Source organism: Rattus norvegicus, chromosome 16 (assembly GCF_021556685.1).
Source record: "Rattus norvegicus strain SHRSP/BbbUtx chromosome 16, alternate assembly SHRSP_T2T, whole genome shotgun sequence".
NCBI lineage: Eukaryota > Metazoa > Chordata > Mammalia > Rodentia > Muridae > Rattus > Rattus norvegicus.
The window spans coordinates 33,172,487-33,199,993 of NC_141549.1; the positions used below are offsets into that span (position 1 = coordinate 33,172,487).

The following is a 27,507-nucleotide window of genomic DNA, read 5'->3' on the forward strand; positions in this document are numbered from 1 at the left end:
AAGTGTCCTTGGTTTCTTTTGCTTAGGTTCTTGCCCTTTCCTCTCCCCATCTGCTTATCTCTGGTGTTAGCTTGTCTTGCTGTTTCTGACGGTGGCATGACCCTCCTGTAATCCTGAGTGTGAGCATTCCTGGAGACAGGCTGTCTCCCCGTGGGACCTGGGTACAAAGAGTTGTGGCACAGGGTCAGCTCCTGGTGCAGGCAGAAACCCAATAATCCTGTCCCACACTGCTCCTTGGTTCCTGTGTCCAAAGGGCTCCAGGCAGATTCCTCTTGGGCTAGGAATGTGAACAAAAGTTGTCCTCTCACCTGTGATCTCAAGATTACCCACCTTTCTGAGAATCCAGCTCTTTCCCATGGGATCTGGTTATGGGGAGCTGTATGACAGGGTCAGCTCTGGGTGCACGCAGAAATTGAGTTTATTTAAATTTCAAATATTATCTCTTTCCTGGTTTTCCCTCTGAAAATCCCCATTCCATCTCCCTCCCCCTTCCTCCATCAATGTTCTCCCCAACCCAGCCACCTACCCACTCCTGCCCCAGTGCCCTATCATTCCCATAAGCTGTGAAATCAAGCCTTCACAGTACACAGAGCTTCGCCTCTGGTTAATGCCAGACAAAGCCATCCTCTCCTACATATGCAGCTGGAGCCATGGGTCTCTTCATGTATATTCTTTGGTTGGTGGTGTAGTCCCTAGGAGCTCTGGGGAATCTGGTTAGTTGATGTTGTTCTTCCTATAGTGTTGCAACCCCCTTCAGCCCCTTCACTCCTTCCCCTAACTCCTGCATTAGGGTTCCCATGCTCACTCTGATGGTTGGCTGCAACCAACCATCCACATCTGTATTGGTAAGGCTCTGCCAAAGCCTCTCAAGAGACACCCATATCAGGCTCCTTTCAGCAGGAACTTCTTGGCCTCAGCAAGTGTCCAGGTTTAGTGGATGCATATGGGATGGATCTCCAGGTGGGGCAGTCTCTGCATGTCCTTTCCTTCAGTCTCTGCTCCACTCTTTGACTCTGTTTTTCCTTTAAATAGGAACAATTCTGGGTTAAAATAGTGTGAAAGATAGGTGGCCCTATCCCTCAACCAGTGGCCACGCCTAATCTCTGGATATAGTCTCTTCAGATTGTTTCTCCCCTTTGTTGGGTAATTCAGCTGAAGTCATCCTCATTGGGTCCTGGTAGCCTCTTGCTTTTCTGGAATCTGGGACTATCTGGTGGGTACCCCCAGTTCCCCATCCCCCATTGCCTCACCCCTCTGTTCAAATCCCTGATATTCTGTTTATCTTCCCCATCTCCTCCAACACCTAATCATGGCCCCATTTTTTCACTCATTCTCCTCCCCTCTTCCCAAGTACCTCACACCCTCAACCTCCAGTGATTATTTTGTTCCCCCTTCTAAGTATGACTGAGGCATGCATATTTTGGTCTTCCTTTTTCCTGACTTTCATATGCTCTGTGAATTGTATCATGGTTATTCCAAGCTTTTGTCCTAATATCCACTTATCAGTGAGTGCATACCATATGTGTTCTTTTTTGACTGTGTTACTTCACTCAAGATGATGCATTCCTTTAAAAGTAAATGAGTGGGGCTGGGGATTTAGCTCAGTGGTAGAGCACTTACCTAGGAAGCGCAAGGCCCTGGGTTCAGTCCCCAGCTCCGAAAAAAAGAACCAAAAAAAAAAAAAAAGTAAATGAGCATAGTACATACTTAATTTTAATTAAATGGCCCTCCTATTCATAAGTGACTTCAGAAGAGCATATTGTAGTGCATTCGTTAATTTCTAAAGGCCTAGCAAATAATGCATATATTATATATTATATATACATATATATGTAGAATATTGCACAGGTATGTGAACACATACATATATCACATGCATTTACTTGGCTTTTTTGAATTCTTTATTAATCATTTTATTCAGTTACATTTCAAAAGATATCTCTCTAGTTACCCCTCCACAACCCCCATCCCATCCCCCTCTCCCCATCCTCTTTGAGAGTGCCTCTATGAGGGTGCTCCTCCACCCATCATCCACTTCTACCTCACCACTCTAGCATTCCCCTAATCTGCAGTATCAAACCTCCAAAGGACCAGTGACCTCTTTTCCCATTGATGTCAGATATGTACCTGGGGCCATGGATTCCTCCTTGTATATATTCTTTGGTTGCTATTTTAATCTCTGGGAGCTCCACATGATCTGATTAGTTGATATTATTCTTCCTATGGGGTGGCAATCCCCTTCAGCTCCTTCAGTCCTTTCCATACCTCTTCCATTGGGGTTCCCAGGCTCAGTCCTCTGAGTGGCTGTGAGTATCTGCATCTTTATTGGTCAGGTGCTGGTAGAACATCTCTGGGAACAGCCATGCCAGGCTCTTCTTCAGCATCAGCATCATCATCAGCTGCTGGCATCAGCAATAGTTTTGAGGTTTGGTGTCTGCACAGATGGGATGGATCAATAGGTTGGGTGGTCTCTGGATGGTCTTTCCTTCAGTCTCTGTTTCATTTTAGTTCCTGTCTTTCCTTTGGACAGGAACATTTCTAGGTTAAAATTTATGAGATGGACAAGTGGGTCCATCCCTCAACTGGGGGCCATGCCGAGCTACTAGAGGTGGTCTCTACAGGTTCTAGCTCTACTTTGTAGCATATTTCAGCTAAAGTCATCCCTGTTGGTTCCTGGGAACCTCTTGCTTCCCTGGAGTCTGGGACTTTCTAGTGGCTATGCTCAACCCCCCCCCCAACTGCTACATATTTCTATTTGATTGCCTGATCCTCTGAACTCCTTTGTCCCTGATCCTGCCCTGTTTTTTCCATCATCCTCCTCTCTCCTTCCCAGGTCCCTCCCTCCCTCTATAAAGAATGCAAATTAATCTATTCTTATCTCCTTGTGCAAAGCTCAAGTCCAAGTAAATCAAGACAAGTCCACATAAAACCAGACCAGCTGAATCTAATAGAAGAGAAAGTAGGGAAGAGCCTAGAACACATCAGCAAAAGGGAAATTTTCCTGAACAGACCAGCAATGGCTCACGCTGTAAGATCAACAATCAACTAATGGGACCAAAATCTCTATTTAAAAATGGGGTGCAGACCAATGGAAGGAGAAACCCTTGGTCCTGCCAAGGCTGGAACCCCCAGTGTAGGGGAATTTTGGGGGGTGAGAATGGGCCGGTGGATGGGGAGGGGAACACCCTTATAGGAGAAGGGGAATGGGATAGGGGGCTTATGTCTGGGAAACCAGGAAAGGGAATAACATTTGAAATGTAAATAAAAAATATCCAATAAAAGAAAAAAAGTGAGGTGAAGAGTTCAAAGAATTCTCAACTGAGGAATTTCAAATGGTTGAGAAGCACTTAAATAAATGTTCATTCTTAGTCACCAGGGAAATGCAAATCAAAATGACCCTGAGATTCCACCTCACATCAATCAGAATGGCTAAGATCAAAAACTCAGATGACAGCAGGTGCTGGCAAGGATGTGGAAAAAGAGGACTATTCCTCCATTGCTGGTGGGACTGCAAGTGGGTAAACCACTTTAGAAATCAACCTGGTGGTACCTGAGAAAGTTAGAAATAGTTTTACCTGAAGACCCAGATACCACTAATGCATAAACCCAAAAGATGCTCCAAACTATATTTATAGCAGTCTTATTTATTATAGCCAGAAGCTGCAGACAACCCATATGTCCCTCAAGAGAGGAATGGATACAGAAAATGTGCTACATTTACACAATGGAGTACTACCCAGCTATTAAAAACAACGGCTTCATGAAATTCACAGGCAAGTGGATGGAACTAGAAAATATCATCCTGAATGAGATAAACCAGAAAAAAAAGAATACACATGGAATGTACTAATTGATAGATGGATATTAACTCAAAAGCTCAGAATACCCATGATACAAAACACAAATCATATGAAGCTTCAAAGTGTGGATGCTTCAACCCTACATAGAAAGGGAAACATGCATTTATTTGTATAGAAAAAGGGTTGTCTATATTTTGTATATTACCTATATAGCATTATTATTTCTATATCTAGTTTATGCCATGCATGGGAAATTAGGAAATTGCAGAAAATAAAGTTGAGGGAAATGTGTGTGCTTCTCTAACACTCTACTTGAATAAAAAAAAAATGAATCAAAAGAAATACTATAGCTGAGTTTGACAGAGAGACTTACACATCATTTTGATAATTATGCCTATGCCTTATGACACCCACAGGGCACTGTATTTCATGTCTCCTATTCCCTTTTTAAAATCCAGTTAGCCAAAGGATCCTTCACACTATGTGAAGAGCATCTTTTTTCTTTTCAAGCTCATTTTAGTTACTCTACTTATTCATGAAATAAAATGTATGTGCCCACGTATATCTGTGAGTCACTTCACACCTTGTCCTCTGCAAGACTTCTCAGTTGCTGAGCCCATTGTCCATCCTTGGTCTTACCATTGTAAAGAAAAATATCTCTTACCTTTAATCAAAAAATTAAAACATTTAACTCTAAAAAATTGTTATTAATAGTAAGGTTCATTTCTAAAAGAATAAAAGCCATAAATCTATCTTTAATTTAATTTCAGTTTTAAATTTAATCCATCCATTATAGTAGGTGTCACTGAGGGAAAATGATGAAGCAATAATTCAGCTTTTACATCCATGATCAAGTACACAGAGGAAAAGTCCCTTTGGTCAAGTATGCTATGTTAGAGGAAAGCTAAATATCTTCACCTATGTAAAAGGTAGACAAGACTTCCTAAACATAAATATTTTCAAAAGTTTATAAATGATAGTACACACATATACACACAATTTATTATATATGCATTATTTATAACATGTATTATATATATGTGTATAATAAAATAAAAATAATAATTTTAGTTTATTATTTTTAAATTTCTTTCTTTTATTGGATATTTATTTACATTTTAAATGTTATAGCCTTTTGTAGTTTCCCCTCCAGAAACCACTATCCCACCCCCCTTCTCCTACTTCTATAAGAGTACTCCCTCACCCACCCACCTACTCCCTCTCATCTTCCTGCCTTGACATTCCCTTACATTGGGGCATCAAGCCTTCACAGGACCAAGGGCCTCTCCTCCCATTGATGCCTGACAAGGCCATCCTCTGCTACATGTGCGGATGAAGCCATAGTCCATCTCTGTGATCTCTTGGGATGGTGGTTTAGTCTCTCGGAGCTCTGGAGTTGGGGGAGGGGATCTGGTTGATATTGTTGTTCTTCATATAGGGTTGCAAACCCCTTTAGCTACTTCAGTCCTTTCTTTCACTCCGCCATTGGGGACCCCGTTTTCAGTTTAATGGTTGGCTGTGAGCATCCACCTCTAGTTACATCCATTTCCCTAAGAATTTCATGAAGTCATGGTTTTTAATAGCTGAGTAGTATACCACTGTGTAAATGTACACATTTTCTGTATCCATTCCTCTATTGAAGGACATCTGGGTTCTTTCCAGCTTCTGGCTACTATAAATAAGGCAGCTATAAAAACTAAGGCATCCCTGGGTAGGATTGAACTAGTGGAATAGTTATATTAAAACCTAAAAGAATAATACAATATACAATTTGAAAAGAAATTAGGAGTGATTTTATTACACAAAATTTTGACAAAAAATTTAGTAGATTAGCAGTGAATGTTACATAATAATGGATATTTTCCAAGGCAGGAGAATATTCTGAGCCCACGAGTACCAGAGTAGCCTTCACAATCCAGTAGAGCCCAGAGAGAGAGAGAAAGAAAGATTGCTGATAAAAGTCACCATATGAGCTGAATTAAGTGAATCCTGGAATTGATATCACATTCTATCAATTGTGACTTATGTCTTTGTTCTCTGATTTGAGGTAGTGACATAGATCGTTCAACAAATCACTCATACATGCACAGCCTGACATCAGCTCTGACACACTGTATTACTCTTATGTTTAGTTGTATTCCAGCAGTTTTTAGACATGCCCCTGACGATAATAAAGTGTTGTATTCTAGGAAATATGTTATAATTTTAAAAGATATGGTTTTATTTTTTCCATTTATTTAACATGAGTTGGATTCTTTCAAAGTGTTTTTCAGCCTCTAATGAGATTATCATGTGGTTTTTTTTTCATGCAGTTTGTTTATATGGTGGAATGCATTGTTGAACTTTTGTATATTGAACCATCTACTCCTAGTGTGACTCCTACTTGATCATGGTGGGTAGATGATGTCTTTGAAGTATTCTTGGATTCTGTTTGCCAGTATTTTATTTAGTATTTTTGTATCGATGTTCATAAGGGAGATTGGTCTGAAATTCTCTTCCTTTTTTGAGTCTGTGCATAGTTTAGGTATCAGGGTGACAGTGACCTCATAGAAGGCATTTGACAATGTTCTTTCTGTTTCTATTTCATGGAATATTTTGAGGAGTATTGGTATTAGCTCTTATTTTAACATCTGATAGAATTGTGAACCAAAACAATATGGCCCTGGGTTTTTGTTTTTGTTTTTGTTCTTGTTTCTGTTTTTGTTTTTAGTGGGGGGGTTTAATAACTGGATCTCTTTCTTTAGTGATTATGAGACTATTTGACTAGTTTACCTGATTGTGATTGGACTTTAGTACGTGGTATCTGTCTAGAAAAATCATCCATTTTGTTAAGATTTTCCAGTTTTGTGGAGTATAGATTTTTGAAGGAAGACCTAATTATTCTTTGAATTTCTTCAGTGTCTGGTCTCCCTTTTCATTTTTGATTTTATTATTTTGTTATTTGATTTTGGATTCTCTCTCTCTCTCTCTCTCTCTCTCTCTCTCTCTCTCTCTCTCTCTGCTCTTTAGTTAGTTTGGCTAACAGTTTTTTCTACCTTGTTGATTTTCTCAAAGTTCAGCTTCTGGTCTTGTTGATTCTTTGTATTTTTCTCTTTGTTTCTAATTGGCTGAAACCAGCCCATGTTTGATTACTTCCTGCAGTCTAATGAGTGCTTTTCAAGCATGGGTATCTTACCTGCTTGTCACTGGTAGCAGCAGTCCTCTTGGGAGGCATGCTGAGTTGTAGCCAGGGGAGGGGAGTGCAGATGTGGGAATGCAGGTCAAAAGATATATTTTTAATATCTTCTAGTCCCAGGTAGTAATTGTTGGCTTTGTTTTCTGAACAATTATAATTCTATTCAGACAGGTTTCAGCAAAACTGAAAAGGAATAAGAGAAAGAGAAAAAAGGGAGCAGGCAAAAGAACTAATGTTCATTACATCAATGAAGAAAACTATCAAACAATAAAAAAATTTTAAATTGTAAATTTTATCCAATTTTATCCAATTATCCAACTGATAATTGAACCATCATATTTCTTATAACACAGGTTCATGGACCTGCTTCAGGGTAAGTACATTGTCTAGCCTGGAATTTATCTGGAAACGTTGATTGATTGGAAGAATGTAATAAAAATTTCCCAAAATCTCTCTGCTTCATTTGGCCTCCAATTGTACTATCCAAGTAATTGCTTGTAATCATATGGATGACAATTCAAGAAATTTTAAAGAAATATAAATTTTCACTCATAAACATCACAGCATGTCACTAGAGGTTTTACTGCATACATTTAGATAAACCATTTTTTTTTAGAAAATGAATGAGGCTTAGAAAATTAGAAATGATGCAGAAATGAAAACATCTAAACTCTTGTCAACACATAATTTTGAAAGAATTTTTGCTTTTCTGTCACTGGATATTAAGCTAGTTTTAATGAAAGAGAAAGTCAAGAAGGAAAACAAATTTTCAAAACTAAAGGTGAATTAATTTTTAACATAAGATCATTTAAAGCACAACATAGTTCTTTATCTAAATCAGGCTTTCATATATTCTCTCTATTGCTGTCATTTCATATTTGGACATATAATTTATATGTACATATAGAATAATATAGTAATACCTCAATAGGGGAAATATCAGTAACTTTGGTCTTGTTTTAGAAATTATTATATTACTTATTTAGATGGTTTTTATAATTAAAAATTAGGTTTTTCTATTCTCACAAAGAAATCATTTCTCATATGTTTATACAGAAAATATATCACTCAGAAAATCCCCTCAGCAGGGAAGAGAGAGGCAAAGATTAAAACAGGGACTGAAGTAACACCCATTCAGAGCCTGCTCCACATGTGGCCCATACATATACAGCCACCCAATTAGACAAGATGGATGAAGCAAAGAAGTGCAGGCAGACAGGAGCCGGATGTAGATCGCTCCTGAGAGACACAGCCAGAATACAGCAAATACAGAGGCGAATGCCAGCAGCAAACCACTGAACTGAGAATAGGACCCCCGTTGAAGGAATCACAGAAAGAACTGGAAGAGCTTGAAGGGGCTCAAGACCCCATATGTGCAACAATGTCAAGCAACCAGAGCTTCCAGGGACTAAGCCACTACCTAAAGACTATACATGGACTGACCCTGGACTCTGACCTCATAGGTAGCAATGAATATCCTAGTAAGAGCACCAGTGGAAGGGGAAGCCCTGGGTTCTGCTAAGACTGAACCCCCAGTGAACTAGACTGTTGGGGGGAGGGTGGCAATGGGGGGAGGGTTGGGAGGGGAATACCCATAAGGAAGGGGAGGGGGGAGGGGGATGTTTGCCCGGAAACCGGGAAAGGGAATAACACTCGAAATGTATATAAGAAATACTCCCGCAGATCCCGGCCCGCAGCAGCTCTCTGTCCCCAGACCCTGTGAGAGAGAGACCCAACCGCCTGGTCAGGTGGGCACTCCTGAGGCTGCAGAGCGGAAGAGACCACCAACACTGCTCACCCCTGCCCACATCCCTGGCCCAAGAGGAAACTGTATAAGGCCTCTGGGCTCCCGTGGGGGAGGGCCCAGGAGCGGCAGGACCCATGTGCCTGAGACACAAACGGAACCTGAAGGAAAAGGACCAGATAAACAGTTCTCTGCACCCAAATCCCGTGGGAGGGAGAGCTGAACCTTCAGAGAGGCAGACAAGCCTGGGAAACCAGAAGAGACTGCTCTCTGCACACACATCTCGGACGCCAGAGGAAAAAGCCAAAGACCATCTGGAACCCTGGTGCACTGAAGCTCCCGGAAGGGGCGGCACAGGTCTTCCTGGTTGCTGCCGCTGCAGAGAGCCCGTGGGTAGCACCCCACGAGCGAACTTGAGCCTCAGGACCACAGGTAAGACCAACTTTTCTGCTGCAAGAAAGCTGCCCGGTGAACTCAAGACACAGGCCCACAGGAACAGCTGAAGACCTGTAGAGAGGAAAAACCACACGCCGGAAAGCAGAACACTCTGTCCCCATAACTGACTGAAAGAGAGGAAAACAGGTCTACAGCACTCCTGACACACAGGCTTATAGGACAGTCTAGCCACTGTCAGAAATAGCAGAACAAAGTAACACTAGAGATAATCTGATGGCGAGAGGCAAGCACAGGAACCCAAGCAACAGAAACCAAGACTACATGGCACCATCGGAGCCCAATTCTCCCATCAAAACAAACATGGAATATCCAAACACACCAGAAAAGCAAGATCTAGTTCCAAAATCATTTTTGATCATGATGCTGGAGGACTTCAAGAAAGACGTGAAGAACTCCCTTAGAGAACAAGTAGAAGCCTACAGAGAGGAATCGCAAAAATGCCTGAAAGAATCGCAAAAATCCCTGAAAGAATTCCAGGAAAACATAAATAAACAAGTAGAAGCCCATAGAGAGGAGACACAAAAATCCCTGAAAGAATTCCAGGAAAACATAAATAAACAAGTAGAAGCCCATAGAGAGAAGACACAAAAATCCCTGAAAGAATTCCAGGAAAACATAAATAAACAAGTAGAAGCCCATAGAGAGGAGACACAAAAATCCCTGAAAGAATTCCAGGAAAACACAATCAAACAGTTGAAGGAATTAAAAATGGAAATAGAAGCAATCAAGAAAGAACACATGGAAACAACCCTGGATATAGAAAACCAAAAGAAGAGACAAGGAGCTGTAGATACAAGCTTCACCAACAGAATAAAAGAGATGGAAGAGAGAATCTCAGGAGCAGAAGATTCCATAGAAATCATTGACTCAACTGTCAAAGATAATGTAAAGCGGAAAAAGCTACTGGTCCAAAACATACAGGAAATCCAGGACTCAATGAGAAGATCAAACCTAAGGATAATAGGTATAGAAGAGAGTGAAGACTCCCAGCTCAAAGGACCAGTAAATATCTTCAACAAAATCATAGAAGAAAACTTCCCTAACCTAAAAAAAGCGATACCCATAGACATACAAGAAGCCTACAGAACTCCAAATAGATTGGACCAGAAAAGAAACACCTCCCGTCACATAATTGTCAAAACACCAAACGCACAAAATAAAGAAAGAATATTAAAAGCAGTAAGGGAAAAACGTCAAGTAACATATAAAGGGAGACCTATCAGAATCACACCAGACTTCTCGCCAGAAACTATGAAGGCCAGAAGATCCTGGACTGATGTCACACAGACCCTAAGAGAACACAAATGCCAGCGCAGGTTACTGTATCCAGCAAAACTCTCAATTAACATTGATGGAGAAACCAAGATATTCCATGACAAAACCAAATTTACACAATATCTTTCCACAAATCCAGCACTACAAAGGATAATAAATGGTAAAGCCCAACATAAGGAGGCAAGCTATACCCTAGAAGAAGCAAGAAACTAATCGTCTTGGCAACAAAACAAAGAGAATGAAAGCACACAAACATAACCTCACATCCAAATATGAATATAACGGGAAGCAATAATCACTATTCCTTAATATCTCTCAATATCAATGGCCTCAACTCCCCAATAAAAAGACATAGATTAACAAACTGGATACGCAACGAGGACCCTGCATTCTGCTGCCTACAGGAAACACACCCAGAGACAAAGACAGACACTACCTCAGAGTGAAAGGCTGGAAAACAACTTTCCAAGCAAATGGTCAGAAGAAGCAAGCTGGAGTAGCCATTCTAATATCGAATAAAATCAATTTCCAACTAAAAGTCATCAAAAAAGATAAGGAAGGACACTTCATATTCATCAAAGGAAAAATCCACCAAGATGAACTCTCAATCCTAAATATCTATGCCCCAAATACAAGGGCACCTACATACGTAAAAGAAACCTTACTAATGCTCAAAGCACACATTGCACCTCACACAATAATAGTGGGAGATTTCAACACACCACTCTCATCAATGGACAGATCATGGAAACAGAAATTAAACAGTGATGTCGACAGACTAAGAGAAGTCATGAGCCAAATGGACTTAACGGATATTTATAGAACATTCTATCCTAAAGCAAAAGGATATACCTTCTTCTCAGCTCCTCATGGTACTTTCTCCAAAATTGACCATATAATTGGTCAAAAAACGGGCCTCAACAGGTACAGAAAGATAGAAATAATCCCATGCGTGCTATCAGACCACCACGGCCTAAAACTGGTCTTCAATAACAATAAGGGAAGAATGCCCACATATACGTGGAAATTGAACAATGCTCTACTCAATGATAACCTGGTCAAGGAAGAAATAAAGAAAGAAATTAAAAACTTTTTAGAATTTAATGAAAATGAAGATACAACATACCCGAACTTATGGGACACAATGAAAGCTGTGCTAAGAGGAAAACTCATAGCGCTGAGTGCCTGCAGAAAGAAACAGGAAAGAGCATATGTCAGCAGCTTGACAGCACACCTAAAAGCTCTAGAACAAAAAGAAGCAAATACACCCAGGAGGAGTAGAAGGCAGGAAATAATCAAACTCAGAGCTGAAATCAACCAAGTAGAAACAAAAAGGACCATAGAAAGAATCAACAGAACCAAAAGTTGGTTCTTTGAGAAAATCAACAAGATAGATCAACCCTTAGCCTGACTAACAAGAGGACACAGAGAGTGCGTCCAAATTAACAAAATCAGAAATGAAAAGGGAGACATAACTACAGATTCAGAGGAAATTCAGAAAATCATCAGATCTTACTATAAAAACCTATATTCAACAAAATTTGAAAATCTTCAGGAAATGGACAATTTCCTAGACAGATACCAGGTATCGAAGTTAAATCAGGAACAAATAAACCAGTTAAACAACCCCATAACTCCTAAGGAAATAGAAGCAGTCATTAAAGGTCTCCCAACCAAAAAGAGCCCAGGTCCGGACGGGTTTAGTGCAGAATTCTATCAAACCTTCATAGAAGACCTCATACCAATATTATCCAAACTATTCCACAAAATTGAAACAGATGGAGCACTACCGAATTCCTTCTATGAAGCCACAATTACTCTTATACCTAAACTACACAAAGACACAACAAAGAACGAGAACTTCAGACCAATTTCCCTTATGAATATCGATGCAAAAATACTCAATAAAATTCTGGCAAACCGAATTCAAGAGCACATCAAAACAATCATCCACCATGATCAAGTAGGCTTCATCCCAGGCATGCAGGGATGGTTTAATATACGGAAAACCATCAACGTGATCCATTATATAAACAAACTGAAAGAACAGAACCACATGATCATTTCATTAGATGGTGAGAAAGCATTTGACAAAATTCAACACCCCTTCATGATAAAAGTCCTGGAAAGAATAGGAATTCAAGGCCCATACCTAAACATAGTAAAAGCCATATACAGCAAACCAGTTGTTAACATTAAACTAAATGGAGAGAAACTTGAAGCAATCCCACTAAAATCAGGGACTAGACAAGGCTGCCCACTCTCTCCCTACTTATTCAATATAGTTCTTGAAGTTCTAGCCAGAGCAATCAGAAAACAAACGGAGATCAAGGGGATACAGATCAGAAAAGAAGAGGTCAAAATATCACTATTTGCAGATGACATGATAGTATATTTAAGTGATCCCAAAAGTTCCACCAGAGAAATACTAAAGCTGATAAACAACTTCAGCAAAGTGGCTGGGTATAAAATTAACTCAAATAAATCAGTTGCCTTCCTCTATACAAAAGAGAAACAAGCCGAGAAAGAAATTAGGGAAACGACACCCTTCATAATAGACCCAAATAATATAAAGTACCTCGGTGTGACTTTAACCAAGCAAGTAAAAGATCTGTACAATAAGAACTTCAAGACACTGAAGAAAGAAATTGAAGAAGACCTCAGAAGATGGAAAGATCTCCCATGCTCATGGATTGGCAGGATTAATTTAGTAAAAATGGCCATTTTACCAAAAGCAATCTACAGATTCAATGCAATCCCCATCAAAATACCAATCCAATTCTTCAAAGAGTTAGACAGAACAATTTGCAAATTCATCTGGAATAACAAAAAACCCAGGATAGCTAAAGCTATCCTCAACAATAAAAGGACTTCAGGGGGAATCACTATCCCTGAACTCAAGCAGTATTACAGAGCAATAGTGATAAAAACTGCATGGTATTGGTTCAGAGACAGACAGATAGACCAATGGAATAGAATTGAAGACCCAGAAATGAACCCACACACCTATGGTCACTTGATTTTTGACAAAGGAGCCAAAACCATCCAATGGAAAAACGATAGCATTTTCAGCAAATGGTGCTGGTTCAACTGGAGGGCAACATGTAGAAGAATGCAGATCGAACCATCCTTATCACCCTGTACAAAGCTTAAGTCCAAGTGGATCAAGGACCTCCACATCAAATCAGACACACTCAAACTAATAGAAGAAAAACTAGGGAAGCATCTGGAACACATGGGCACTGGAAAAAATTTCCTGAACAAAACACCAATGTCTTACGCTCTAAGATCAAGAATCGACAAATGGAATCTCATAAAACTGCAAAGCTTCTGTAAGGCAAAGGACACTGTGGTTAGGACAAAACAGCAACCAACAGACTGGGAAAAGATCTTTACCAATCCTACAACAGATAGAGGCCTTATATCCAAAATATACAAAGAACTCAAGAAGTTAGACCGCAGGGAAACAAATAACCCTATTAAAAAATGGGGTTCAGAGCTAAACAAAGAATTCACAGCTGAGGAATGCCGAATGGCTGAGAAACACCTAAAGAAATGTTCAACATCTTTAGTCATAAGGGAAATGCAAATCAAAACAACCCTGAGATTTCACCTCACACCAGTGAGAATGGCTAAGATCAAAAACTCAGGTGACATCAGATGCTGGCGAGGATGTGGAGAAAGAGGAACACTCCTCCATTGTTGGTGGGATTGCAGACTGGTACAACCATTCTGGAAATCAGTCTGGAGGTTCCTCAGAAAATTGGACATTGAACTGCCTGAAGATCCAGCTATACCTCTCTTGCGCATATACCCAAAAGATGCCTCAACATATAAAAGAGACACGTGCTCCACTATGTTCATCGCAGCCTTATTTATAATAGCCAGAAAATGGAAAGAACCCAGATGCCCTTCAACAGAGGAATGGATACAGAAAATGTGGTACATCTACACAATGGAATATTACTCAGCTATCAAAAACAACGAGTTTATGAAATTCGTAGGCAAATGGTTGGAACTGGAAAATATCATCCTGAGTGAGCTAACCCAATCACAGAAAGACATACATGGTATGCACTCATTGATAAGTGGCTATTAGCCCAAATGCTTGAATTACCCTAGATGCCTAGAACAAACGAAACTCAAGACGGATGATCAAAATGTGAATGCTTGACTCCTTCTTTAAATGAGGAAAAAGAATACCCTTGGCAGGGAAGGGAGAGGCAAAGATTAAAACAGAGACTGAAGGAACACCCATTCAGAGCCTGCCCCACAGGTGGCCCATACATATACAGCCACCCAATTAGACAAGATGGATGAAGCAAAGAAGTGCAGGCAGACAGGAGCCGGATGTAGATCGCTCCTGAGAGACACAGCCAGAATACAGCAAATACAGAGGCGAATGCCAGCAGCAAACCACTGAACTGAGAATAGGACCCCCGTTGAAGGAATCACAGAAAGAACTGGAAGAGCTTGAAGGGGCTCGGGACCCCAAAAGTACAACAATGTCAAGCAACCAGAGCTTCCAGGGACTAAGCCACTACCTAAATACTATACATGGACTGACCCTGGACTCTGACCCCATAGGTAGCAATGAATATCCTAGTAAGAGCACCAGTGGAAGGGGAAGCCCTGGGTCCTGCTAAGACTGAACCCCCAGTGAACTAGACTATGGGGGGAGGGCGGCAATGGGGGGAGGGTTGGGAGGGGGACACCAATAAGGAAGGGGAGGGGGGAGGGGGATGTTTGCCCGGAAACCGGGAAAGGGAATAACACTTGAAATGTATATAAGAAATACTCAAGTTAATAAAAAAAAAAAGAAAGAAAATCCCCTCAGAATTAGAAGACCAAGATAAGGTAGGCAAGAAGATTTGAATCCAGAAAAGCTCTGTAGACAAAAATTACGTTTATAATTTTCTTTTTTTAATTTTTATTTATTTTTTCCATCTTTATTAACTTGAGTATTTCTTATTTACATTTCAATTGTTATTCCCCTTCCCGGTTTCATGGCCAACATCCCCCAACTCCTCCCCCTCCCCTTCTGTATGAGTGTTCCCCTCCCCATCCTCCCCCCATTGCCGCCCTCCCCCCAACAATCACGTTCACTAGGGGTTCAGTCTTGGCAGTACCAAGGGCTTCCCCTTCCACTGGTGCTCTTACTAGTCTATTCATTGCTATCTATGAGGTGAGAGTCCAGGGTCAGTCCATGTATAGTCTTTGGGTAGTGGCTTAGTCCCTCGAAGCTCCGGTTGATTGGCATTGTTGTTCCTATGGGGTCTCAAGCCCCTTCAAGCTCTTTCAGTCCTTTCTAAGATTCCTTCAACTCGAGTCCAGTTCTCAGTTGAGTGGTTTGCTGCTGGCATTCGCCTACGTATTTGCTGTATTCTGGGTGTGTCTCTCAGGAGAGATCTACATCCGGTTTCTGTCGGCCTGCACTTCTCGGCTTCATCCATCTTATCTAATTGGGTGGCTGTATATGTATGGGCCACATGTGGGGCAGGCTCTGAATGGGTGTTCCTTCTGCCTCTGTTTTAATCTTTGCCTCCCTATTCCCTGCCAAGGGTACTCTTGTTCCCCTTTTAAAGAAGGAGTGAAGCATTCGCATTTTGGTCGTCCTTCTTGAGTTTCATGTGTTCTGTGCATCTAGGGTAATTCAAGCATTTGGGCTAATAGCCACTTATCAATGAGTGCATACCATATGTGTTTTTCTGTGATTGGGTTACCTCACTCAGGATGATATTTTCCAGTTTCATCCATTTGACTATGAATTTCATAAAATCATTGTTTTTGATAGCTGAGTAATATTCCATTGTGTAGATGTACCACATTTTCTATATTCATTCCTCTGTTGAAGGGCATCTGGGTTCATTCCAGCTTCTGGCTATTATAAATAAGGCTGCTATGAACATAGTGGATCACGTGTCTTTGTTATATGTTGGGGCATCTTTTGGATATATGCCCAAGAGAGGTGTAGCTGGGTCCTCAGGTAGTTCAATGTCCAATTTTCTGAGGAACCTCCAGACTGATTTTCTAAACGGTAATTTTATCAGGAAGCTAAATATTCTAGATAAATATTTTCACTAGCAAGACAGCCCTAAAATATTTGTTTCCAAAATCTCAGAATTAAGAAACAGGTAAACAAATGTCTGTGTATGCATATTTGTATATGATGTGCCTATATATGGAGACCAAAGAACAATTCCAGGTTCCACTGGTCAGATAACAACCATCCCTTCTGTTTTATTTTGTTTTTCAGAGATTGTTTCTTACTGACTTAGAACTCACCAGATTATCTCACCAGAGCTGGGATTGTAAACATGAGCCAGCCCACTTCTCCCTCTCCCTCTCCCTCACCCTCTCCCTCTCCCTCTCCCTCTCCCTCTCCCTCTCCCACTCCCTCTCCTTCTCCCTCTCCCACTCCCTCTCCCTCCTCCTCCCCCCTTTTTCTCTCTCTGTGTCATTAAAATCAGAGAAGAAACCTAAACAAATCAACAGAGTAGGACAAAACAATAACAAAAAATTAAAGGAAAGAAGAAAAATAGTCAAAAAAACTAAAGAAATAGAACCAGACAGACACTCACATGCATATAGGAATCCTATAGCAACGGAAAATCAGAAGCATAATAAGTAAGTTGAAAAATAAAAATATTTAAGACATACAGAGATGATGATGATACATAAACTAAGTATTATGAGTCAAGAAACCTTGAAAAATACCACAGAGCTTCTTGTATTCTGCCCACCTACTGCAGGGCATGGTATAGATTGTATGCCTAGTGAGACTCCACTGCAGAAAATTCAATTTTTCTTTGGGAGTTGTTAGCAATAGGACATAACTTCTGGGTTAGGTACTGGGCCTCTTACTCTTGTTCACTCCTTTGTATGCTGCCACAGTCTCTGTAAATTCATGTATATATCAACTCTGGTGTGTTTAAAAGTCCTTGTTTTCTTGATGCCATCTTATGGCTGTGTTCACTTAACAGAACTGAATTGTTTCATTTTCTCTTAGGTTTCCAACCTACCTAGGATCAGATTCCTGACCACCTGAGCAGTGTCAACATGAGACCCATCTCATAGGGTGGCCTTACATCCAATCAGATAGTGGTTGGTTACTTCCGCAAGCATTGTGTCACTATTGCAGTATATCATGAATTCAGGTCACCATTGTAAATCTAAGGATTTATAGCTGGGTTGGTGTTTACTTTCCTTCTCGAATAGAGTGCAAAATTCCTCCTGACATTATGAACACTAGTCAGGAAAGGCTGTCATTTCTTTCATTAGTCTTGCACAAATAGTTTCCAATGTTAGCAAAAAAGATTGTGAAGAATGTTGTCTATAAGATTCATGAAGGCATGGGTTTTTATATTAAATCAGGAGTTCAATATTAATGGATCAATACTGTATATAAAAAGGGAATATTTTTTTAAAATCACCTCATAAGACCATGCTATTAATGGTTCCCTGGTGACTATGTGATTAGAACTAGGGAAATTTAACCATGTATTTCTAGAAGGATCAATTACTGACTCAGTTATTGAAAACTTGATGATCATGGAAACTTTATAAAGCATAAAGACCAAAAGTAACAAAAGCTATTTGTCTTAAAAGTTTTAATACAATACATTGCATTATGGAATTGTGGGAGCTACCTTCCTATGTGAAACTCATAGGTATAATTTTTAGGTAGGACAGATTAGAACTTCCCAGTCCTGAAGCTTCAGCCCATGTGTGAAACTTCAATAAAACATTAACTCTGCAATTATAGATTCTCAAGGAGTGAATCAAGCCCAGTAACGTGATCTAGGATAATCTCTCATGCTTAAAGGGACTAAGGACTTGAACTCAAAGTACTTTAGGCAAGATGTCAATTTGGTTGGATAACTAGGAACTTTTGCCTAGCCAACATAGCATAACAGACATCAAAAGAATTGCTTGTTAGTTTCTTTTTGTTTTATAATAACACTTATGTTCAATGATATAATTATAAATTCAGTTCCCCAGAGCAATTGTTTGAAAGAAGGGTAATTTTGACCCCTAAGGCAGACTTTGGAAAAATTTTATTGTGTGCCTAAGCAATGTGATTATATGCAAAGAATATCCAAGATATAATTAGTATTGTAAAAATTGCATGAGATGACCCAAATTGTTTAGTTTAAGAGGCATCTGTAAGACTGAATTTGTTTGATATCCTTAACAAAATTTCATTTATTAAAAGATATTTAATGTTGGATACTTATTCTAATTGATTTGTGGTCATAGACTTCTGAGAATCACAAACATACTCCCCAATTTCAGTAAACCCATGATCAAAAGTAGCTATCAATTTAGTAACCACATCATGGTTTATATATACCCCAGAAGGCATCTGTAAAATAATTTAATAAAAGGGACAAAAGGTTATTTCCAGGGCTTCTTCTATAATGGCACAGATCCTACTCATCCGGTTGACAGGATCAAAGTCTATTTGTATCACATCTGTTAAAAAGTGAGTGGGTGGGGGAGCACCATACAGGCAAAAGGCAGGGGGATGGCAGATATGGGATGGGGTGTTCGTAGAAGGGTAACCGGAAAGTGGGATATCCTGGGATAGAGAGAAAAGTGGAAGGGAAACTGGAAAGTAAAATCACTAAATTAAAATTAAAAAAATAAAATATCTTATACAAAAAAATCCTATCATGTGGAGAACTGAATTTCAATATGTGTATTTTTAAAGATTCAACATAAAATGAAGCTTTATTTAATGTTACCCTTAAAACAATAATTTCTGCTGTCCTAAATATACTCTGTTAACAATGTAAAGGAATTTCTTAGACAGTAAGAATATTTTATTACACATGTAATCAGTAGAGGCAGACATCCAGAGTATATAATGAAAGGTAATTTCATAATAAAAGACATATCTCATTAGTAAAGTAAACACTTACTGAAAAATAATATCCACATTTCCAATATATACATAGCAATGAAAGTAGGACATGGAAATATCTGTGTTGAAGTTGAGTAGGTAAGAGAATGAACAATAAATAGACAGAGGTTGTTTGGGTTGTTATGGATGAACAGTATATATATATGTGTGTACACACACACACACACACACATATATGTATATGTATATGAATATAAGAAAATTAGTAAAATCTCTTATCAATGATAGAAAACAGATAGTAGGCAGTAGTTTAGAAAAATACTAAGCATAAAGAAATGTGTGACAAAATTTCTTTGAAAGAAAAACTATTTTATAAAGTCTAATAGACAAAGCAGTTGATAAGAAAATAAAATTAATAAGCAATTGAAGTAGAAATATTATAAATTAAGTAGAATAAGTCCACATTTAGCCATTCAACAGGAGACAGAAAAAAGGAAAATATGCATCACAACCTTAATAACAAGAGGAATATTCAAAACCAAAATATTAAAATATATTAAGTTTAATAGAATATTTTACAGAATGATTTTATCCAAAGTTAATTAGCAGTTCAAATGCTAAGTACAATTATGCATTCTTTCTTTAAAATAAAATTTAAGTTATATAATCAGAAATAAGTTTTTCAAGGTATTAGAATTGTAGAGAGACTTTGCAATAATATTAGTTATTAGGAAAGAGCAATGAGATATTTGACTAAACACAGACATGTAGGGAAATAATTAACTGCAATAGGATATTGATAATTTCACCTTAAAGAATCATCCTGTTGCTATTTATTGGTATGCATGTATTTTTGTTTATCAGTATACACAAGTGGTCTCAGAAGCCAGAGGAGTTGGTTACTAAATAAGCCAAGTACGTAGGAAGCTGTGAGATGTGCCCATGATGGGTGCTATCCTTCTACAATAGCAGTGAATGCTCTTAACTGCTGCTTAATTTAATTTATTAAGAGAAAGCAACTTTATATGTTTTCTAATTTGTTCAAAAATGTGTTCATTTACTTTCATATTCATATGGAATTAGGAGACCAGTATTTCATGGTACTTGAAGAAAAAGAAGGGATGAGTTACTGCATAAAAGTCATTAAAATGAATGTGGAAAAGAATATTTTAATCCATAGATTACTGATCATGAAAACAAGAGTTAGTCTAGTAAAAGGTGGTTACCTCCACAGGTGTCTATGCTCACTTGCCCTTATGTGCATAATTTAAAAACTCAAAGAGTTAAACTGGAAAAACCAGTATCAATCTTGATTTGTTACTTTTTTGTCTAATATTTTAGGGATGTATTATGGAATGAACGCGTAGGCAAAAAAGTTGAATTAACAATAAAGCAATCAGTTTAGTTCTTACCATACACTAAATATAAAAAAGGAATCTCTAATTTCTTGCATTAAAACATGCTAAAATAATACATTGGTTAAAAAAATAAAAAGTCATAAGTAATTTTAAAATAAGATAAATGAGTAGTTTTATTAAATAAACATTGTAATGGTCTCAATGAAGAATACAACATGAATGAATAAATGTTTCATAGAGAAACTAGTTATACTACCCAGAGTTTTCACATATGTATATGTATGTGCAAGTATATGTGTATGTATATGTGTGTATGTGTACATGTGTATATAACAGAGTAGATGAATTTACTGGTGGGAAGGGAAAGCAAACAAGCAAAAGGAACATAGTCTTCCTTGTATCTAGGCCACAACTGGATGGTACCACCCATATTAAGGCAAGTATTCCATTTCAACTAATGTAATCACACACATACATAACTTACTGCCATGCCCAGAGGTTAATATCATCTAGACAGCACACACAAGTATACCCAGAGCCTCATTGTGGAGATGGATCTACATGCTGCCAGATTGACAATTAATATTGACTACCACATTGGTTTTGCAATGTGAGTTGTAGTTTTGAGTTGAGAGTAATATCTAAGGAGTCTCTGGAAATACTTAGATAATTAGAATAATGCTTCCTTAATTTGATAGTTTTGCTCCTAGATTAACTTATTCTTTTCCTTTTTTAAACTAGAAACTACGTCTTGTCCCTTTCTATTATCCAAACCAGCATTTATTGTCCTTTTTAAATGGTAAGATGAAATCTCATATTAGTTTTGATTCTCTAACATGTATTACCTGGCAGACATTTTTTCCCAGTTGTTAGGCTACCTCATCAGTCAAATTATGTGGTCCTTTGATGAATAGAAGCTTTCTAGTTTCCTGTGATCTCATTTGTCAATCATTAATTTTAATATCTGTGCTACCAAAGCTGTAGATAAAGTTCCTTACTGTGTCTACAAGTGTTAAACTGATCTGGTGAGATATACCCGCAGATGCAATAACGATATGAAAGTTACGGGAATAGCAAATCATTCTCTGATTGAATGATAGGCCTACAGTACAAGATGGAAACCGTATGTGGCACCATTATTAGGCTGAAGAACCTGTGGCTGCGAAGGTCATTGGCCCTTAAGGAAGAACCTACTACTATTGTTTGACATGACATTTTCAAATATAAATGTTAGTCTCTTGGAAAGATTTATCCTGTTTTTCTTATTTATTTTTTATTACCTGACTTCTCACTTAAATACGTCGTAAGAGTGAAAACAATGCACTAACCATTTGAAACATAAGAATGCTTCCTTTGTGCTTTTTCTATAGCTCCGGATAAAACACAGTCCATGTCTTTCCGTTCTTCCTAAGTCATCATTATCACCTGTGATGTGTTTACCAACTTTGTCCTGGCCTCACCTTCATGATCCCTTATTTCAGATTCTAATGCTATCATTGATTCCTCTGTTGCATATTGTGCCCCAGCAAGACTAGTTTGAACAACCCAGAAATCTAATTTTACATATTTCTCACCAGCTCCCAAGTTGACCATGTATCTCCTTTTGAGGTAACTAAAAGAACTTCTTGATTGCTTTCATTGTTGTTTCATTCTTTGAAGAATAATATGGTTGTATTTGTTCACTTTGAGCACTCTGCTGTAGACCATGAGGGGCCACACTCCATCAGATATAGTCCCTTACGTCTCATTCTCCTTCCTCTCATCCTGTTCTCTGCATTATGCTCTGAGCCAGACACACTCCTTCCATAGTGGGAATTTGTGTGTATCCACAGTGCTGCTCTCCCTCCTCTGCTGTCCAAGGTTTTCCTCATGCTTGGCAAGGTCTATGCACAAATGTCAATAATTCAGTGTCATTCTCCCACTCCTAGCCATTAACTTGTTTTGTTTAGTTTTCCATAATACTTCATCACCATGGGGAATTATATATTTTACTAATGGTATGTATACCACCTATTTTCCTAGCAAAATATAAGCCTCACAGGAGCAGAAACAGTGTCTGCTTTATTCACAGCCTTGTCTCTGCTGAGTAGAAAATTGCCTAATGTTAGCTGCATGTCTGCTCATTTTTTTCAATGATAAGTGAAACTGCTCAATTTAAACGCTAACAGTGGAGTGGTGGACAATTTATTCCTATGGAATTGAATAAAAATTAAGGAAACAATGTTGCCTTCATAGATTTTTTCCTTAGGAATAAAGAATTACTAACATATCCTAGTTTTAAATGAGGCCTCTTAATGTCAGTTTGCACATTTCAAGCTGAGTTAAACCTGTATTTGTACTGCTGCTGTACTTGATGGGCCTTTTGGCCAATTTTGAGGACCACTGATTCATAGTGTAGTTTAACTAAATCAGAGGAAGCAAAATACAGTTGCTTTGTGCATGACCAATGTATTTCTTGGCAGTAATTCATCAGCACTAGGCAAAGCCACCCACCGTTTCAAGAGCACAGCCATAGCTTCCCGTTACTGCAATCACTTTATTCCAGACCTTGGCAGTGATTGACAAGTATATCAAAAGATGGAGAAATTTGTGCAGGGAGATTGTAGAGCAGCCTTTCAAATAGCCACCTGTCTTTTTTTCAATGAGAGCTTGTCATCTAAGTATTGCTCAGTGATAAATAATGAAGGGTGAGGTCCATTTTCTTTGTGAGTCAATGTGTTAGCTTAGAGAGTACCACCTAATCATTTGATCTAGGCTTATCAGGTAGAAAGGTTCATAAATTGCATTCATCCCAGGGTTAATTATAGAGTCATAATTTGTGACTATCTCCTCAACCATAGTTTAAACTGATTGTTTCTGTTTTTGCCAGTTTTCCGTTTATGAAACATGTGTGTCCAGTTGTGATCCAAAATACATGAAGAGAGCTGGTGCAGGCGACTAATGAAGAAGCAGTGTGTTATTAATGGAACACGGGCCATGCCCAAGCTTGTGAGAACTATTGATCATAATCCATGGCCAAATAAACCTGTGTTCCAAGTATTTGTATCCATCAGTATCCCGCCAAATCATAAATGTATGAAATTAGAAAAATGCAAAAGCAAGACAAAGAGCCACAAAGGAGAAAGCATTTTGAAGCTCGAATCGCACACGTGGCTTAATAGTTTTTATTAACACTCTCATATAATCCTAGAGAGAGGAAATTTAACTCTTCTCTTTCATGTGGAAATATTCACTTTGCTTTTCTAAAAGGAGATAATTTCTTTGAATGTAGGTGTCTGGAGATTCAAGGGCATAGCAGCAGTAACAACTACGCTATGGTGGGGTTACTGTGCCTGTATTATAGCAATGTAGATGTACCATGGGAGAACACTTACAGAGGAGATGATCAGGGATCATTCAGAACGACAGAGAAATTCAAGGGTTATATTTACCCTTTTAATAATAACCCCATCTTAGCAACAATTACCCAGGGTCCTGCAAAACTACATTCATCTTAAGATGAAGTAGGCTAAGTTCAGCTCTCTTCTTCTCAAACTTAAGTACTCTAATCGCACCCCACCGGAGTAGCAGACCACCAGCTACAGCCTCTGTTCTTTCTCTCCTGCAATCTCCTGCTAACATCTTGTCTCGCGTTCACTGGGTGAATGTTTTGTTTCTTGGTTTTTGTTGCTCTCTCCAGTTCTTAAAGGGATGTGGTAGATGTGTGTTGCCTTGTAGGGAATTCTGACATCTTGCTATATGTGGCCACTGTGGATGCAATATACAATGTATTTCTTTTTTCTCCCTTTTTCTTTATTAAATTTTATTTGTTTGTTTGTTTGTTTTTACACTCCAGAGTTTAATCCCCTCCATGTCCACCCATGGAGGGTTCTATATTACATATCTCCTCCCTGCTTCCCCCTACACCGCCCCCCAACTCTGTTCACTAGGATGTCCCCACCCTACCTGACCATTAAACTTCCTGGGGCCTCCAGTTTCTTGAATGTTAGGTGCATCTTCTCTGACTGAACCCAGCCTCAGGAGTTCTCTACTGTATATGTGTTGGAGGCCTCATCTCAGCTGGTATATGCTGCCTGGTTAGTGATCCAGTGTCTAAGAGATCTCAGGGTTCCAAGTTAACTGAGACTGCTGGTCCTCCTACAGGGAAGTCCTCCTCCTTCGCTTCCTGCTCTTGATTTAACTTTGGTATGTGTTATCTGTCTAAAAAGTCATCCATTTCATAGAGATTTTCTAGTTTTGTTGAGTATAGGCTTTTATAGCAGCATCTGATGATTTTTCCTCCATATCAGTTGTTATAAATATATATATATCCCTTTTCATTTCTGATTTTGTTAATTTGGATACTGCCTCTGGGCCCCTTAGTTAGTTTGGCTCAGGGTTTATCTGTCTTGTTGATTCTCTCGAAGTACCTGCTTTTGGTTTGGCTGATTCCTTTGTTTCTGTTTGGTTGATTTCAGCTCTGAGTTTAACTATTTCCTGCCTTCTACTCCTCTTGGGTGAGTTTGCTTCTTTTTGTTCTAGAGCTCTCAGGTGTGCTGTTAAGTTGCTAGTGTACAGTCTCTCCAGTTTTTTTACCAGTGCCCTTAGTGCTGTGAATTTTCCTCTTAGCACTGCTTTCACTGTGTCCCATAGGTTTGGGTATGCTGTGCCAACATTTTCATTAAATTCCAGGAAGTCTTTAATTTCTTTATTTCATCCTTGACCAAATTATCACTGAGTACAGAGTTTTTCTGTTTCCACATGTATGTGGGGTTTCCATTGTCTTTACTCTTATTGAAGGCCAGCTTTAGGCCATGGTGGTCTGACAGGGTGCATGGAATTATTTCAATCTTCTTGTATCAGTTGAGGGTTTTTCTGTGGTCAATTATGTGGTTGATTTTGGACAAGGGACCATGAAGTGCTGAAAAAAAAGGTTTATTCTTTTGTTTTAGGGTAAAATGTTTTTTAAATCCTTTTGATTCATAACTTCTATGAGTTTCCCATGTCTCTATTTAGTTTTTATTTCAATGACATGTCCATTCTTGAGAATGGGGTGTTGAAGTCTTCCATTATTATTGTGTGGGGGTGCAATGTATGTTTTGAGCTTTACTAAAGTTTCTTTTATGAATGTGTTTGCCCTTGCATTTGGGGCATAGATGTTCAGGATTGAGACATTCTCTTGACAGATTTTCCCTTTGATGAATAGGAAGTGTTCTTCCTCACCACGCTTGATTGAAAGTCTATTTTATTGGATATTAGGATGGTAACTCCAGCTTGTATCTTGAAACCATTTTCTTGGTAGACATATTTCCATACCTTTACTCTAAGATTTGGCCTGTCTTTGTTAATGAGGTGTATTTCGTGTATGCACAAAAGGCTGGAGCTTACTTGCATATCCAGTCTGTCAGCTTAAGCTTTTTTGTAGGTGAGTTGAGTCCATTAATATTGAGAGATATTAAAGACAGATGACTGTTGGTTCCTGTTGTATTTGCTTTTGTAGGTAGCTTTATGTGATTGTGGTTTTCTCCTTTGGGTTTTATTGTGAGATGCTTCATATCTTGTCTTTGCTTTGGTATAGGTGTCTTCCTTTTATTAGAGTTTTCCTTCTAGGATCTTCTGTAGCGCTGGATTGGTAGACAGATACTGTTTGAATTTGGTTTTGTCCTGGAATATTTTGGATTTTCCATCTATGTTAATCGAGAGTTTTGCTGGGTATAGTAGCCTGGGCTGGCATTTGTGTTCTCTTAGAGTCTGTATGACCTGTGACCAGGCTCTTTTGGCTTTCGTAGTCTCTGTTGAGAAGTCTGGTGTAATTCTGATAGGTCTGCCTTTGTAAGTTACTTGGCCCTTTTCCCTTGAAGTGTTTAATGTTCTTTCTTTGTTCTGTGTGTTTAGTGTGTTGACTATTATGTGATAAAAGGATTTAATTCCCTGTCCCATTTATTTGGTGTTCTGTAGGCTTCTTGAATGTTTATGGACATCTCTTTCTTTAGGTTAGCAAAGTTTTTTTCTACAATTTTGTTGAAGATATTTTCAGGTCCTTTGAGCTGGTCATCTTCATTCTCCTCTGTTCCAATTATTCTTAGATTTGGTCTTTTCACTGTGTTCTGAATTTCCTGGATGTTTGGGGTTAGAAGGTTTTTAATGTTTAGAATTTTCTTTGACTATGTGTCAATCTTTTCAACTGTATCTTCTACACCTGAGATTCTCTCTTCTATATTGTATTATGTTGGTGATACTTACGTCTGTAATTCCTGACCTCTTTCCTAGGTTTTCCATTACCTGGTTTGCCTCCATTTCTTTATTGTTTCTACTTCCACTTTTATGTCTTGGACTGCTTTATGCAATTCCTTCTGTTTGATTGTGTTTTCCTATATTTCTTTCTGTGAGTTATTTATGCCCTCCTTAAAGGACTCTATTATCTTCATGAAATAGGATTTTAGGTGTGTTGGTGTGTTCAGGGCTTGTTATGATAGGACAACTGGGATGATGCCCACATATATTGGCTTCTGTTGCTTATGATCTTGTGCTTGCCTCTTACCATTTGTTTATCCCTAGTGTTTGCTGGTCTGGGTGACTCTGTCTCAAGGGTGCCTCTTTTGTACTTGGGTTGCTTCAGGTCTCCTGGTATGCCTGTGGCCCTATCTGTAGCAGACCTCCTGTGGGTTCTTCCAACTGGAGGGTCTTTAGGGGGACAGAAAAACTGCTGCTCTCTTGTCATGGCTGCTGTAGATCTCCTGGGAGGCCTTCCAACTGTTGGGTTTTCAGAGGAGCAGTCACACTCTTGTCCTGTGAGAAACTGTTCTCTGGGGGTGGGGGTATAGGTGTCAATGGACTGTGGTTTCTGTTTCCTT

The 27,507-nt window shown here is 38.9% G+C and overlaps 1 protein-coding gene and 1 long non-coding RNA gene across 1 annotated transcript in view; both read left to right on the forward strand.

Annotated features, from left to right (window-relative positions):
* LOC148000514 (uncharacterized) overlaps positions 1-7,266 on the forward strand; it is a 43,489-nt gene extending 36,223 nt beyond the window's left edge. The window contains exon 5 of the long non-coding RNA XR_015640494.1: positions 7,143-7,266. This is a non-coding gene — a long non-coding RNA (uncharacterized LOC148000514). The remainder of the gene's footprint in view (positions 1-7,142) is intronic.
* Positions 1-27,507, forward strand: part of Erich1 (glutamate-rich 1) — a gene marked incomplete at its 5' end in the record, with an annotated part of 52,793,804 nt that overhangs the window by 2,301,927 nt on the left and 50,464,370 nt on the right.